General features: G+C 39.6%; 1 protein-coding gene across 3 annotated transcripts in view; it reads right to left on the bottom strand.

Annotated features, from left to right (window-relative positions):
- Positions 1-13,898, bottom strand: part of ST3GAL1 (ST3 beta-galactoside alpha-2,3-sialyltransferase 1) — a 136,886-nt gene that overhangs the window by 39,962 nt on the left and 83,026 nt on the right. For all 3 annotated transcript variants that reach the window (XM_075825707.1, XM_075825706.1, XM_075825708.1), the window contains exon 3: positions 12,726-12,812. The gene's annotated coding sequence lies outside the window, so the exon portion shown is untranslated. The remainder of the gene's footprint in view (positions 1-12,725; positions 12,813-13,898) is intronic.

Raw genomic sequence — 13,898 nt, 5'->3', positions numbered from 1 at the left:
CGTCCTTTACTCAGAGGTAGAGTTGACAGGTCCTTTTCATCGCACCCCCAACGCTACATAGACACGCCCCTTTAGTGTAAATTTGCATAAATCCCACCCCTTTATAGTCCACTTCATAAGATAGTCCAGTGAAAAATGGGACTGTTTTTGTATCATGAAGACAACCCCTTTTCAAAAACAATCAGCACGGGTTCTGGCTTTTCTCAACCCCACTATTCAGCTGTTCTTGCTGGGGGAAGCCGCACATTTCCCCTGCAGCGGCCAATGTAGCAATAAATGACTGCCATTCAAATGAATGGCCGTCTATGTAATACAAGGATGCTACGGGTCCTCCAGAGCGGGGGACCTCCTCTATGATGTCCATATGCCCTTATATGGCATATTCCCAGGGGCTTTCCTGATTGGACAACCCCTTCAAGATCACAGAGGATTGTCTAGACTGGCTGAAAACCTATTCTGAAGGTTTGCTACAAGGGGATCCACTGTGTGTAAATAAGAATGTGCCTATTCACTGACAACAATCAGAGATCTTGGTGAGGAAGTGCAACACAAATTAAATTTACAAACTTGGAGAACTTTTCATTATACAGTCTTTACGTTTTATTGAGAGTGTAACTGCACTTTCATCCAACTTTTGATATGTCAAAACTTTTAAACGGTGGGGGTGCGAGTGCTCAGACCCCCACCGTCTGAAAGTGCAGGGACACTTTAAATAAAAAATTCAGGTCAAGATAAGCTAACATTTATTTATTGCCTTAACACCCCATATTTGATAATTATTTATCTCTGTTTTTTTTTTTAATTCATTTTTTTTCTCATCTTCCTGGTCAGGAAAGGGACTTCTTGTTTTTCCTGTTTTTGATTGAACCAGGTTATTGGAAAAAAAATAAAAATAAAGATAAGCTAACCAGCGATTATTACAGATGCAGCAGAGTTCGGTTTGTCAGATGTAGTGGAGCCCACTGTGTCATTCAGCACAATTCCTTTTGAGTGAAAGTAAACCTAATGCATTATCTTAATCACAATCTTGGTGCACAAATGAAAAACAGTCCCATGACAAACTCGGCTCTGCTACATCTATATGGATAGGATATTAACAAATAAACAGAATTATCAATGGACAATGGGGAATCATTGAACTAAGCCAATGAGCGGCTGATGACTGGTTATAACTTTGGGCGTCTGTCCCGCTTAGTCAGGGAATTCTGGTTGAAAAGAACTCGTCGTCATCTTCCTATAAGTTGTTTTAAATGGCTGCAAGGTGGCGGCGTTATCCCCATGAAGTCATGTCTGGCTCCCATTAAAAAGGTGCTGGAATTTGCTGATGTCACAACCGCAGCATCGAACGGCACGGGGGAAAGCTGAACATTTCCACAGCCGTTCAGGTCTAAATGAAGCTATTCTAGAAAGCCAGCACAGATTGTAGTCAGGGATGCAGCACCGCTTACTGAAGACCGTCACCATTTACTTCAAAAGCACTCATTCATATATCCTCAGAATTCCTCCTATAAGTCTGTGTGTTGAAACAATTCTATAGTCCTAACCTGGTTCATGAATAGAATGCCAGAATTGCAGTAAAGACTGATACTTGCATACAAAGTAGACGCAGAGAGATGAATGGGGTGGTTTATGGTTTCTCTTCATAACAATGAAACTGTATATGTCAGTTCGAGTCAGAAACATTAGACAGCACTGTTCAGGGGTTGTCGCTCCTCATCAGTACATAGAAATGTTCTGGTTGGCTGAGTGAGATGCCTTAGATGCAACCCTTGGAAGTTACTGGTTCTTCTTGCGGAGAATTAGCAAAGTTTAGGGAGTCTTACAGGCAATGCTCCTCAGGAAAAGTCTGCAAATTAGCTCTCCTCCAGAAGGAACAAAACTGACTCTCTAGCGCCACCTGTAAGTCAATGTCCGACCAAAACCCTGAAACGGTCTACACATGGGCATCTGTGGTTTGGATGATATCCCTAGTAATGTATCCATTCTCTTCATTGGGTTGGACATTGACTTACTGGGTAGCTACCTATAGGTGGCACTAGAGACAGGTTATTTTTCCCTTCTAGTGAGGAGAATTTGCATATTTTTTTTACCAGGATACTTTGCTTGTAAGATTTCCTACACCAGCTGGATCTCCCCAAGATAAACATGTATCCACACCCAAGATCTTTCAACACAGGAGCAATGTTACTGCCTGCGTGTATCAGCGATAACACAACCATCAGCTATAGGTCAGCAGCAAGCAACCGCTGTGTATAAAACACAAGCAGGAAACTTTCCGTAAGAGGAAAAACATTTCCCAAATTCCTGCCCCCATGTGGAGCTCAGGATGTAAAGAACTCTCACTAACTGATAAAGAGACTCCAACCCCAGCTATGGAGGTCAGATGCTTCATAAAAAAGTTTTCTTGTCCACAAGCCACAATTCAAGTAAAAGAGCTGCAATACCAAGCATAACCCACTGACAATAGAGGTGCTGTTTTCTAAAAAGAATAGAAAAAAAATTCTGCAATGTCAGAGTGCCCTTTAAAAAGGGACAGTTCACAGATATAGCTATATATATATATATCACCATCTAGGGAAAAGAACAGTGCCCCCTACTGTCGATTAGATAACATGTAAGGGATTCACATTATTAGTGGAGGATTGTGACCGACCAGGGACTCTATGAGCAGCATCTCTCAGCAAAAATAGGGACCCGACTGCAATTAAAAACCCATGAAGCGCAACGGATTTTACCTGCAAAAAACGTAATGTTCACACTGAGCGGATAAAAAGCACACAGCGTATCCGCACTGGGCTCTGCAAGGAATCTCGGCCGAAAAACCGCACCAAATTGTAGTGCAGTTTTTGGGCCGGAATTTCCGCTGCACCTAAAGAAAATACGATAAAAAAGTTTCATACTTATGTAGCCATGGCGACGCAACCCTCTGCCGCCCTGCAGCCTGGCCTCCTGTGATTGGCTGCAGCGATCACATGGAATCAAACGTCATCCCAGACGAAGCAGCACAGAATTAAGACATTTTTTTCCTCTGAGTTAGCGATTTTTTGCAAAAATCGCAACATCTGCTATTTGTTGCAGGTTTTACTTCCCATTGAATTCAATAAGGAAAACCCGCAACCAAAAAGCAGCGATTACGCAAATACAATTGACGTGCTGTGAATTTTAAAAAAACGCACCGCAGGTAAATTTCTGGGCGTTTTTATCGCTCATCATTTATGCAACGTGTGAACTGACCCTTATAGTTAGAATAAATCATAGTAACTAATAAAAAGTGTAAAATAACGGGCCCCAGCTCTATATTTATTTAACAAATTAAACCTGATGGGAAGGAATATTTCCTGGCCATGCAGCCCTAGCTGCGAGCCCCAAAACCTTAGCGCCGCTGCCGCACATATCACCGGACGAGGGGCAGGACAGGTGGTGAACAGATGGTAAAGTATGAGAAGTCTAAATGTCAACAAGATGTAGATCGGGATTTTGTCGGTTTACTGACAAATACAAATGTAGCAGAGCTGAGTGTCTGGTGCTGAGTGTCTGGTGTCTGGCTCCAAAGTGGCAAAAAATAGACTCACCGTCTATCCCAGACCTTACTAGTTTGTCATGAAAAAGTTCCATATAAATAAAATACAATGTGACAATATGCTATATGTTATTTATTACAAAACAAAAAATAAATCTGCATTATAACCTCAGCGTTAAACTATTAAATATGGGTGTTCCACTCAAGTAGACAGGAAGGCAGACTTCTATAGAAAACAGCTGTTCTCCACCCTCGCCCTGGGCACTGCCAGCCTAATAGCACAACATGCAATAATCATAATTACAGAGCTAGTGGTGAAATTATGAGCAAGAGTTTATACTGATGTAAGGACAGGAACGCAATACAGTAAAGAGGCAACATAACAAAAATATCAAAGCACTGAGTATTGCCACACAGGACAGTAAAGCATAGTGCTTGTCTATAGGGGCAGTAATATAGTAGTTATATTCTTGTATATAGGAGCAGTATTATAGTAGTTATATTCTTGTATATAGGGGGCAGTATTATAGTAGTTATATTCTTGTATATAGGGGGCAGTATTATAGTAGTTATATTCTTGTATATAGGAGCAGTATTATAGTAGTTATATTCTTGTATATAGGGGGCAGTATTATAGTAGTTATATTCTTGTATATAGGGGGCAGTATTATAGTAGTTATATTCTTGTATATAGGAGCAGTATTATAGTAGTTATATTCCTTTATATAGGAGCAGTATTATAGTAGTTATATTCTTGTATATAGGGGGCAGTATTATAGTAGTTATATTCTTGTATATAGGAGCAGTATTATAGTAGTTATATTCTTGTATATAGGAGCAGTATTATAGCAGTTATATTCTTGTATATATGAGCAGTATTATAGTAGTTATATTCTTGTATACAGGGGGCAGTATTATAGTAGTTATATTCATGTATATAGGGGCAGTATTATAGTAGTTCTATTCTTGTATATAGGGGATAGTATTATAGTAGTTATATTCTTGTATATAGGGGGTACTATTATAGTAGTTATATTCTTGTATATAGGAGGCAGTATTATAGTAGTTATATTCTTGTATATAGGAGCAGTATTATAGTAGTTATATTCTTGTATATAGGGGGCAGTATTATAGTAGTTATATTCTTGTATATAGGAGGCAGTATTATAGTAGTTATATTCTTGTATATAGGGGCAGTATTATAGTAGTTATATTCTTGTATATAGGAGGCAGTATTATAGTAGTTATATTCTTGTATATAGGGGGCAGTATTATAGTAGTTATATTCTTGTATATAGGAGCAGTATTATAGTAGTTATATTCTTGTATATAGGGGCAGTATTATAGTAGTTATATTCTTGTATATGGAGGCAGTATTATAGTAGTTATATTCTTGTATATAGGGGGCAGTCTTATAGTAGTTATATTCTTGTATATAGGGAGCAGTATTATAGTAGTTATATTCCTGTATATATGGGGCAGTATTATAGTAGTTATATTCTTGTATATAGGGAGCAGTATTATAGTAGTTATACTCTTGTATATAGGAGCAGTATTATAGTAATTACATTCTTGTACATAGGGGGCAGTATTATAGTAGTTATATTCTTGTATATAGGAGTATTATAGTAGTTATATTCTTGTATATAGGGGCAGTATTATAGTAGTTATAAGCTTGTATATAGGGGGCATTAGTATAGTAGTTATATTCTTGTATATAGGAGCAGTATTATAGTAGTTATATTCTTGTATATAGGGGCAGTATTATAGTAGTTATATTCTTGTATATGGAGGCAGTATTATAGTAGTTATATTCTTGTATATAGGGGGCAGTCTTATAGTAGTTATATTCTTGTATATAGGAGCAGCATTATAGTAGTTATATTCTTGTATATAGGGGCAGTATTATAGTAGTTATATTCTTGTATATGGAGGCAGTATTATAGTAGTTATATTCTTGTATATAGGGGCAGTCTTATAGTAGTTATATTCTTGTATATAGGGAGCAGTATTATAGTAGTTATATTCTTGTATATAGAGGGCAGTATTATAGTAGTTATATTCTTGTATATAGGAGAAGTATTACAGTAGTTATATTCTTGTATATGGAGGCAGTATTATAGTAGTTATATTCTTGTACATAGGAGGCAGTATTATAGTAGTTATATTCTTGTATATAGGGGCAGTATTATAGTAGTTATATTCTTGTATATAGGGACAGTATTATAGTAGTTATATTCTTGTACATAGGAGGCAGTATTATAGTAGTTATATTCTTGTACATAGGAGGCAGTATTATAGTAGGTATATTCTTGTACATAGGGGCAGTATTATAGTAGTTATATTCTTGTATATAGGGGCAGTATTATAGTAGTTATATTCTTGTATATAGGAGCAGTATTATAGTAGTTATATTCTTGTATATAGGAGCAGTATTATAGTAGTTATATTCTTGTATATAAGAGCAGTATTATAGTAGTTATATTCTTGTATATAGGGGGCACTATTATAGTAATTACATTCTTGTACATAGGGGGCAGTATTATAGTACAGCTGTTATACTCTTGAACTATGCGTGTAACACAACCATTTGATAACATTGTTTTACCATGCTCTTTAGTAATGATTTCTCTCTCGCTGCTGTTGATTCTAGAACTGTCCTTAATGTCTTATTCTAACAGTATTTCTTGGAGGCAATTAGTTCCCTTGCAGCTCAGCATCTTAATCATCTATGTTGGACATGTAACTGTACACAGGGTAATAACACAGCTCTGTAGCTCCTGACACACAGTATAACATTACAACTTCAATATTTTATAGGAAGGCATTATAATACAAGTCCCCATCCACATGATCTCAGCTCGGCATACGTCGACACCCTGGTAAACCGATATTACTGCCAGAAACTGAAGATACATACACTTAATTTAATGAATCTCCACCCTTGACATGTGCTGTCCAGCGTCTACGCTGCCATTAACAAAGTCAGATTACATTTAACTTCCTTTAATCCAGCATCTGATCATCCAGAAATTCAGAATTTCCAGCACAGAACAGAAGTGAAATTCTTTAACTCCAACATCCGTTAATCCAGAAAGTCTAATAACCACAGAACTGCGAGGCAATCTCAATTTATAATACCGGAACAAAATGATTGAGTCCAGTTTTAGACGCGATTTACGGCATATTCAGACGTGGCGGATTTGTCGCGAAAACGGAAAATCTGCAACAAGTTTACTGTACACGGTTACAGAATGGAGATCTACAAAACTCTATTCACATGCAGCAGCCGGGGCGGACATATCACCAGTGCAGTCGGTTCGGCTGTACAGGGGCCCGGAGGGGGTGGGGGCCCGCTCAGCTGCCCTAAACGCTGTGCAAAATAGAGCGGCACCGCCGTGCGGCAGACGATGGGAGGTCCCATTTCCTCCCTGCGCAGTTTTGGCAACTCCTATGTTAAGGAAGGGGGTCAGATGTAGGAGTTTATGAAAGTTTATGAAAGTAGTTATATTCTTGTATATAGGGGCAGTATTATAGTAGTTATATTCTTGTACATAGGGGGCAGTATTATAGTAGTTATATTCTTGTATATAGGGGACAGTATTATAGTAGTTATATTCTTGTACATAGGGGGCAGTATTATAGTAGTTATATTCTTGTATATAGGGGGCAGTATTATAGTAGTTATATTCTTGTATATAGGGGACAGTATTATAGTAGTTATATTCTTGTACATAGGGGGCAGTATTATAGTAGTTATATTCTTGTATATAGGAGGCAGCATTATAGTAGTTATATTCTTGTATATAGGAGGCAGTGTTATAGTAGTTATATTCTTGTATATAGGGGGCAGTATTTTAGTAGATATATTCTTGTATGTAGAGGAGGTATTATAGTAGTTATATTCTTGTATATAGGAGCAGTATTATAGTAGTTATATTCTTGTATATAGGAGCAGTATTATAGTAGTTATATTCTTGTATATAGGGGCAGTATTATAGTAGTTATATTCTTGTATATAGGGGCATTATTATAGTAGTTATATTCTTGTATATAGGGGCATTATTATAGTAGTTATATTCTTGTATATAGGGGGCAGTATTATAGTAATTATATTCTTGTATATAGGAGCAGTATTATAGTAGTTATATTCTTGTATATAGGGGCAGTATTATATTAGTTATATTCTTGTATATAGGGGCAGTATTATAGTAGTTATATTCTTGTATATAGGGGCAGTATTATAGTAGTTATATTCTTGTATATAGGTGCAGTATTATAGTAGTTATATTCTTGTATAGGTTCACTATTATAGTAGTTATATTCTTGTATATAGGAGGCAGTATTATAGTAGTTATATTCTTGTATATAGGGGGCAATATTATAGTAGTTATATTCTTGTATATAGAGGCAGTATTATTGTAGTTATATTCTTGTATATAGGGGGAAGTATTATAGTAGTTCTATTCTTGTATATAGGGAGCAGTATTATAGTAGTTATATTCTTGTATATAGGGGACAGTACTATAGTAGTTATATTCTTGTATATAGGGGCAGTATTATAGTAGTTATATTCTTGTATATATGGGGCAGTATTATAGTAGTTATATTCTTGTATATAAGGGGGCAGTATTATAGTCGTTATATTCTTGTACATAGGGGCAGTATTATAGTAGTTATATTCTTGTATATAGGGGGCAGTATTATAGTAGTTATATTCTTGTATATAAGGGGCAGTATTATAGTAGTTATATTCTTGTATATAGGGGCAGTATTATAGTAGTTATATTCTTGTATATAGGAGCGGTATTATAGTGGTTATATTTTTGTACATAGGGGGCAGTATTATAGTAGTTATATTCTTGTATATAGGAGCAGTATTATACTAGTTATATTCTTGTATATAGTAAGCAGTATTATAGTAGTTATATTCTTGTATATAGGGGGAAGTATTATAGTAGTTCTATTCTTGTATATAGGGAGCAGTATTATGTGCACAGGGTGGGAGGGGTCCCCCTCAAATCTATTACTTAGAAAACATATGAGGAGGGGAAGGGCCTGGCGAGGCTTGCTCTGTCTGGTGGTCTTCATGTAGTAACCAGTGTCCCTGTCAGATGCAGTGCAACATCGGACAGGGACACTCACTAGGTGACCAAGACCACCAGATAGAGTGCGCAGCTCCTAGCAAGCGGCATCGCTATCTTCGGACCAGTGATTGATCCGGGATAGCGGAGCTGCTGAAATTAAGTCCAATACTGGTTGGCTGAGCCTTTCAGCCAATCATTGTTCGGGTTCTTCTTGCTCCGCCCCCTGAGCCTGCCGGTGCTTTTACAGTGTGGTGTGTGCTGAGCGTCGTGAAGGGGGCGGACCGAAAAGAACGGGGAGGTGGTGGTCGCTGCCCTGTCTGTAGAAAATGTTTGGAGTGGAGCTCAGTGGACAGTTAAAGGGGTTTGCCCTTCTTTAACATTTACAACATATCCACGGGACAGGCCATAAATGCCCGATAGATGCGGGTCCCAGAGGTGGGACCTGCATCTATCTCTAGAATGGAGCCCCCTAAACCCCGTTCTGCCTTTCTCGGCTCCCGCTGCTTCCTGATTAGATGGTCGGAAGTTACGAAAACTGCAAAACTCGCTGAGCTACGCGGTTTCCGTAACTCCCGTAGAAGTGAATGTCAGTTACGGAAGCAGCGTAGCGCGATAAAGTCATTATACGTTAGTTACACGAGTGCTTTGTGTTAAATATGGAAATCATTTGCATTATTTATGTTGGTTACTTGTGTTGTAAACTAGTAATAAAACGTGTAGTATAGATTTGTATAGTTTTATATGCGCCCGGGCGTGGTTGGGTTATGGGGGGCTCAGACACAGGGGTCCTCTGCGGTCTGTGTCCGCCTCTGCGTAGCAGATTATTCCCCTGCACATTTGAGGACAAATCATACCGTCCGTTTGGCAGAGATTGGGTGTTAAATCCACGGCAAATCCGCCGCACTTGAATGAAGCGTGAAATATAAAGGGGGAATTATTAAACTGTCTACGCCAGATTTCTGGCGTAGAATAGACGCATTTTCCGCAAAAACTAGCTTTTAAAAAAAAAAAAGTAGGTGAGGGTTGGGGGAAGGGCCCGTTACATTTACCATCTGTGGCCCGTTACATTTACTACAATTGACATTACTTACATTATAGCAGAATTTCCGCGTAGATTTGCCTTTCTGGTGCAAGGACGGACAGAAATGCGCCTAATTTATTAATAGGTGTGTGCCTCTTATTAAATTAGGCCTATCTTACGCCAGCGGCGTTCATATTTAGACTGGCGTATGAAACACCAGTCTAAGTAAATCTCTTGCAATGGCTTTACCTTTGACCGACTTTGTATTGCAGAAAGAGGAGAAGGGGGTGGGGGTTGGGTTTTCCTAGTATTTTTTTTTTTTGTGGGAATTCAGCTGTTTGTGCGCACATGGTTGAAGTCTGGATTTCATAAATTCTTCCCCTGGGTCACGGGCCCCTCCAGAAATCTTCTAAAAAGTTAAGAAACTGGTTCGGAAATAGCAGTAAAAGAACAAGAACTAAACTTTTACCACGCTGATATTTACACCGGGACTGTGGATGTGATTTTATTGCATAAAGGGTTAATGTCCAGAGTATTTATATTAAAGGGAATGTCTCAGGTATGGAATTTTAGTTTCATTAGAGATCAGTCTGTAGAATGAAATTTGTTCGGTTTATTAAATGTTGTAGCAGTCGCTCTCTCACTTCCTTTGTGTAGTTAGTGCAGCAGTGTGTTTGCGCTTTTTGGCAGCTGGAATGAATGTGAGTCAAACGTCAGAGAAAGGCCATAGATTATACCAGCCTCCAGGAAATGATGGTGTACAGCTCCTACCCCAGAGACCGGGGCATATAGAGGCTTGTGTGTGTATTTGGTGTTACTATCCGGCCTTATTTAGTTCCTCCAGTAATACAATAAAGTGGTCATTTAAAAGGTCTTTTTATGCGACATGACATAGGCCGTGAAAACGAGTGCCCATCGACCAGACAAATTGATGATCGGCGCTTGTTTGCTCCTCTTACAAGGAGGTATGATCAGTAACGTATGGGAACGCTCAATGATCGGCTGATCGTCGCCAGCTTACTCAGGGTACTTATTGGGAATGAGTGTACATATGAACTATCGTTTGCCCAATGATTAACCCGTGAAAAGGGTCTTAACTAGTCCACACTCAAATGATAATAAGATGACCATGCTCATGCTTTTCCAGCCTATACAGTAAAGCTGACCAGTAAGCTGCAAAAAATAGGAAGTGTCAGCCTATATTGACTGCTCTAGCAGCTAGTGTAAAAAATTATATAATATATATATATATATATATATATATATATACATACACCTAATTTAAAACAATATGTAATTTCCTAATGATATGCTGAGAATACAGGGCAACTGTGTGAACAAGATCAATGGTGGCCAATGCCAACCCTACACTCAAACAGCCCTCCCATAAAGGCCTCATTCACACTCACCTGTTATGTGCGGTCCACAACTCTATTGCAATCCATATTAAAGTCGTTACTGTTCCGCCTAAGCAGCAGGATCTATACATTGCAGTATATAAAGCAATGGTGCGTGTGGGAAAACGTCCATGCAGAATATCAGAGGGGCGATTACAGGCCCAACACTCAAGAAAGTGTCATTGAAGCCTAACCCAACCAAAGCCTGGCCCAACTGCTATAAAGTCCCCCAGACTAAGAACCCAGTCCAGGACACTAGAACACTCCAGCACTCACAATATCTACGAGCTTCTATAGGGGTTTTCTGTCAGTGTTGGGCCACCTATAAACCACGTTTTTAGGTTTCCATGGCTGTGCTCCTGCCTGAGATCACCATGAACAAGCGTCAAATTATTGGAGTGGCTCAAAGTCACCACCACTGGACTACGGAGCAATAGAAAACACATTTCTTGGAACACATCACCATCTGGTAGTTAGATAGACAAATCTGGGTTGGGTTGATGGCCGGAGGACTTCCTACCTAAAAATGTTGTACTAGCTCTAAACTTTGAGGGACAATGGGGCTGGTATTAATGGTCCGGGTTGAGCTTCTTCATTGCAGAGAAGAGGATTCCTAAAGGAGTTCTTAGTTTTGGACAATCCCTACTTGATAGAAGGGCCCCTTGAAATTAAGCTGAACACAAAGTATCCCCCTGCTAGGAACTCCAGCGATCGCCTGTGATCTGTGGGAAATCTGGCAGCAAGTGTTCAATATCCCTGTAGCGCCACCACAGGGAAAATTAAGTATTACACAGTGTCCATTCATATCAGTGGGTTGTCTGTGAAATGTAGGACAGGACAGGTTCTCCAGAGCGAGAAAAGCCTTTGTGATGAATTAGAACGTCCACTACATATTGGGTCTTATGACCTAACCCCAGATCCTGACCAAAGTAACGGTTTTTTTTGGGTGCAAAGGGAGGAAAACCTGTCAGGAGGATTTAGGCCCCCAAACTGTTATCCAGGAGGGTTATAGGTTGACAGTGACGGCCTTGCATATTTTGGCCGGTGCTCATTACAATCTAAGGGTATGTTCACACGGCCTATTTACGGACGTAATTCGGGCGTTTTTGCCCCGAATTACGTCCAAAAATAGCGCCTCAATAGCGTTGACAAACATCTGCCCATTGAAAGCAATGGGCAGACGTTTGTCTGTTCACACGAGGCGTAATTTACGCGCCGCTGTCAAATGACGGCGCGTAAATAGACGCCCGCGTCAAAGAAGTGACCTGTCACTTCTTTGGCCGTAATTGGAGCCGTTATTCATTGACTCCAATGAATAGCAGCTCCAATTACGTCCGTAGTGGACGCGGCGTTCAATCGCCTGCACATGCCGTTACGGCTGAAATTACAGGGATGTTTTCAGGCTGAAACAGCCCCGTAATTTCAGCCGTTACGGACGCCCTCGTGTGAACATACCCTAACTCAGACGGCATTTGGTGCATGCGCAGAGGAGGCCGAGGCCAGTACACCTTGCTTTACTGCGCATGCGCCGATGCCGCTCGCTTGTGATAAAGTACTTCGGCCTGAGGTATCATGTCTCCCCTCTAAATCCCTGCCCACCCTTCACCCCAGGAAACACCTTCCATACAGAAAGTTTTTCATTGAGAGCATGGATCAGTCAGAGACGATGTGAATATTTAGGACGCACACATTGTACATACCTGGTCGTATTTAAAGGAGTTAAACCCCAAAACTGCTTCCAAATCTAGGATGGTTGATAGATGTACCCGCATATCTCAATGTCACACCTGAAAAATAAGACAAGAACATTGGTGATGCTTTAAGTAAACAGATTATCACTGTAAATATAAAATACTGAGACATGGGTCACACTGTGCAGTTTTTTTTTTATGCCTTTAACCCTTCACATGTTTTGTCCATCTTTGGACACCATTTTACATATAGAGAAAATCTACATAAAAAGTCACTTTGTAAATACATTACTTATCTTGCACTAATCTTGGTGTACACCCCATGTTCTACTCCAGAGCTGCATTCCCTATTCTGCAGGCTACAGAGCTGAAATCTCCCATCACTTCCTGCTTGAAGTCTCTGCCATAGAGCTTGCTCTTCTGATTTGTAGTCAGGGAAGTGTTGACTTTACACCAGATATGGTCTAGTAATCAAATGTAGGAAAAACCAAACTTTCTTTCTGTATTATAGGAGCTTAGCTAAGCTGTTAGGGGTGTTAGGGGAGGCACGGATGACAAGTTTTCTAATGGTTTCCAATGACAACCAGCAGAAAAGGGATTGCAGCTCAGGCTGTAACTCAGGATCAGTATAGGATAAGTAATGTAATGTACGTACGTACGTACGTACGTACGTACGTACGTACGTACTTACGTACGTACGTAGTGACTCCACCAGCAGAATAGTGAGCACAGCTCTGGAGTATAATACAGGATGTAACTCAGGATCACTACAGGATAAGTAATGTAATGTATGTACACAGTGACTCCATCAGCAGAATAGTGAGTGCAGCTCTGGAGTATAATACAGGATGTAACCCAGGATCAGTACAGGATAAGTAATGTAATGTATGTACACAGTGACTCCACCAGCAGAATAGTGAGTGCAGCTCTGGAGTATAATACAGGATGTAACTCAGGATCAGTACAGGATAAGTAATGTATGGACACAGTGACTCCACCAGCAGAATAGTGAGTGCAGCTCTGGAGTATAACACAGAATGTAACTCAGGATCTGTACAAGATAAGTAATGTAATTTATGTACACAGTGACTCCACCAGCAGAATAGTGAGTGCAGCTCTGGAGTATAATACAGGATGTAACTCAGGATCAGTACAGGATAAGTAATGTAATGTATGTACACA

The sequence above is a fragment of the Rhinoderma darwinii genome, chromosome 5 (genome assembly GCF_050947455.1).
Source record: "Rhinoderma darwinii isolate aRhiDar2 chromosome 5, aRhiDar2.hap1, whole genome shotgun sequence".
Lineage (NCBI taxonomy): Eukaryota > Metazoa > Chordata > Amphibia > Anura > Rhinodermatidae > Rhinoderma > Rhinoderma darwinii.
The sequence above is the reverse complement of the archived record's forward strand: the minus strand, read 5'-3'. Positions and strand labels throughout refer to the sequence as shown.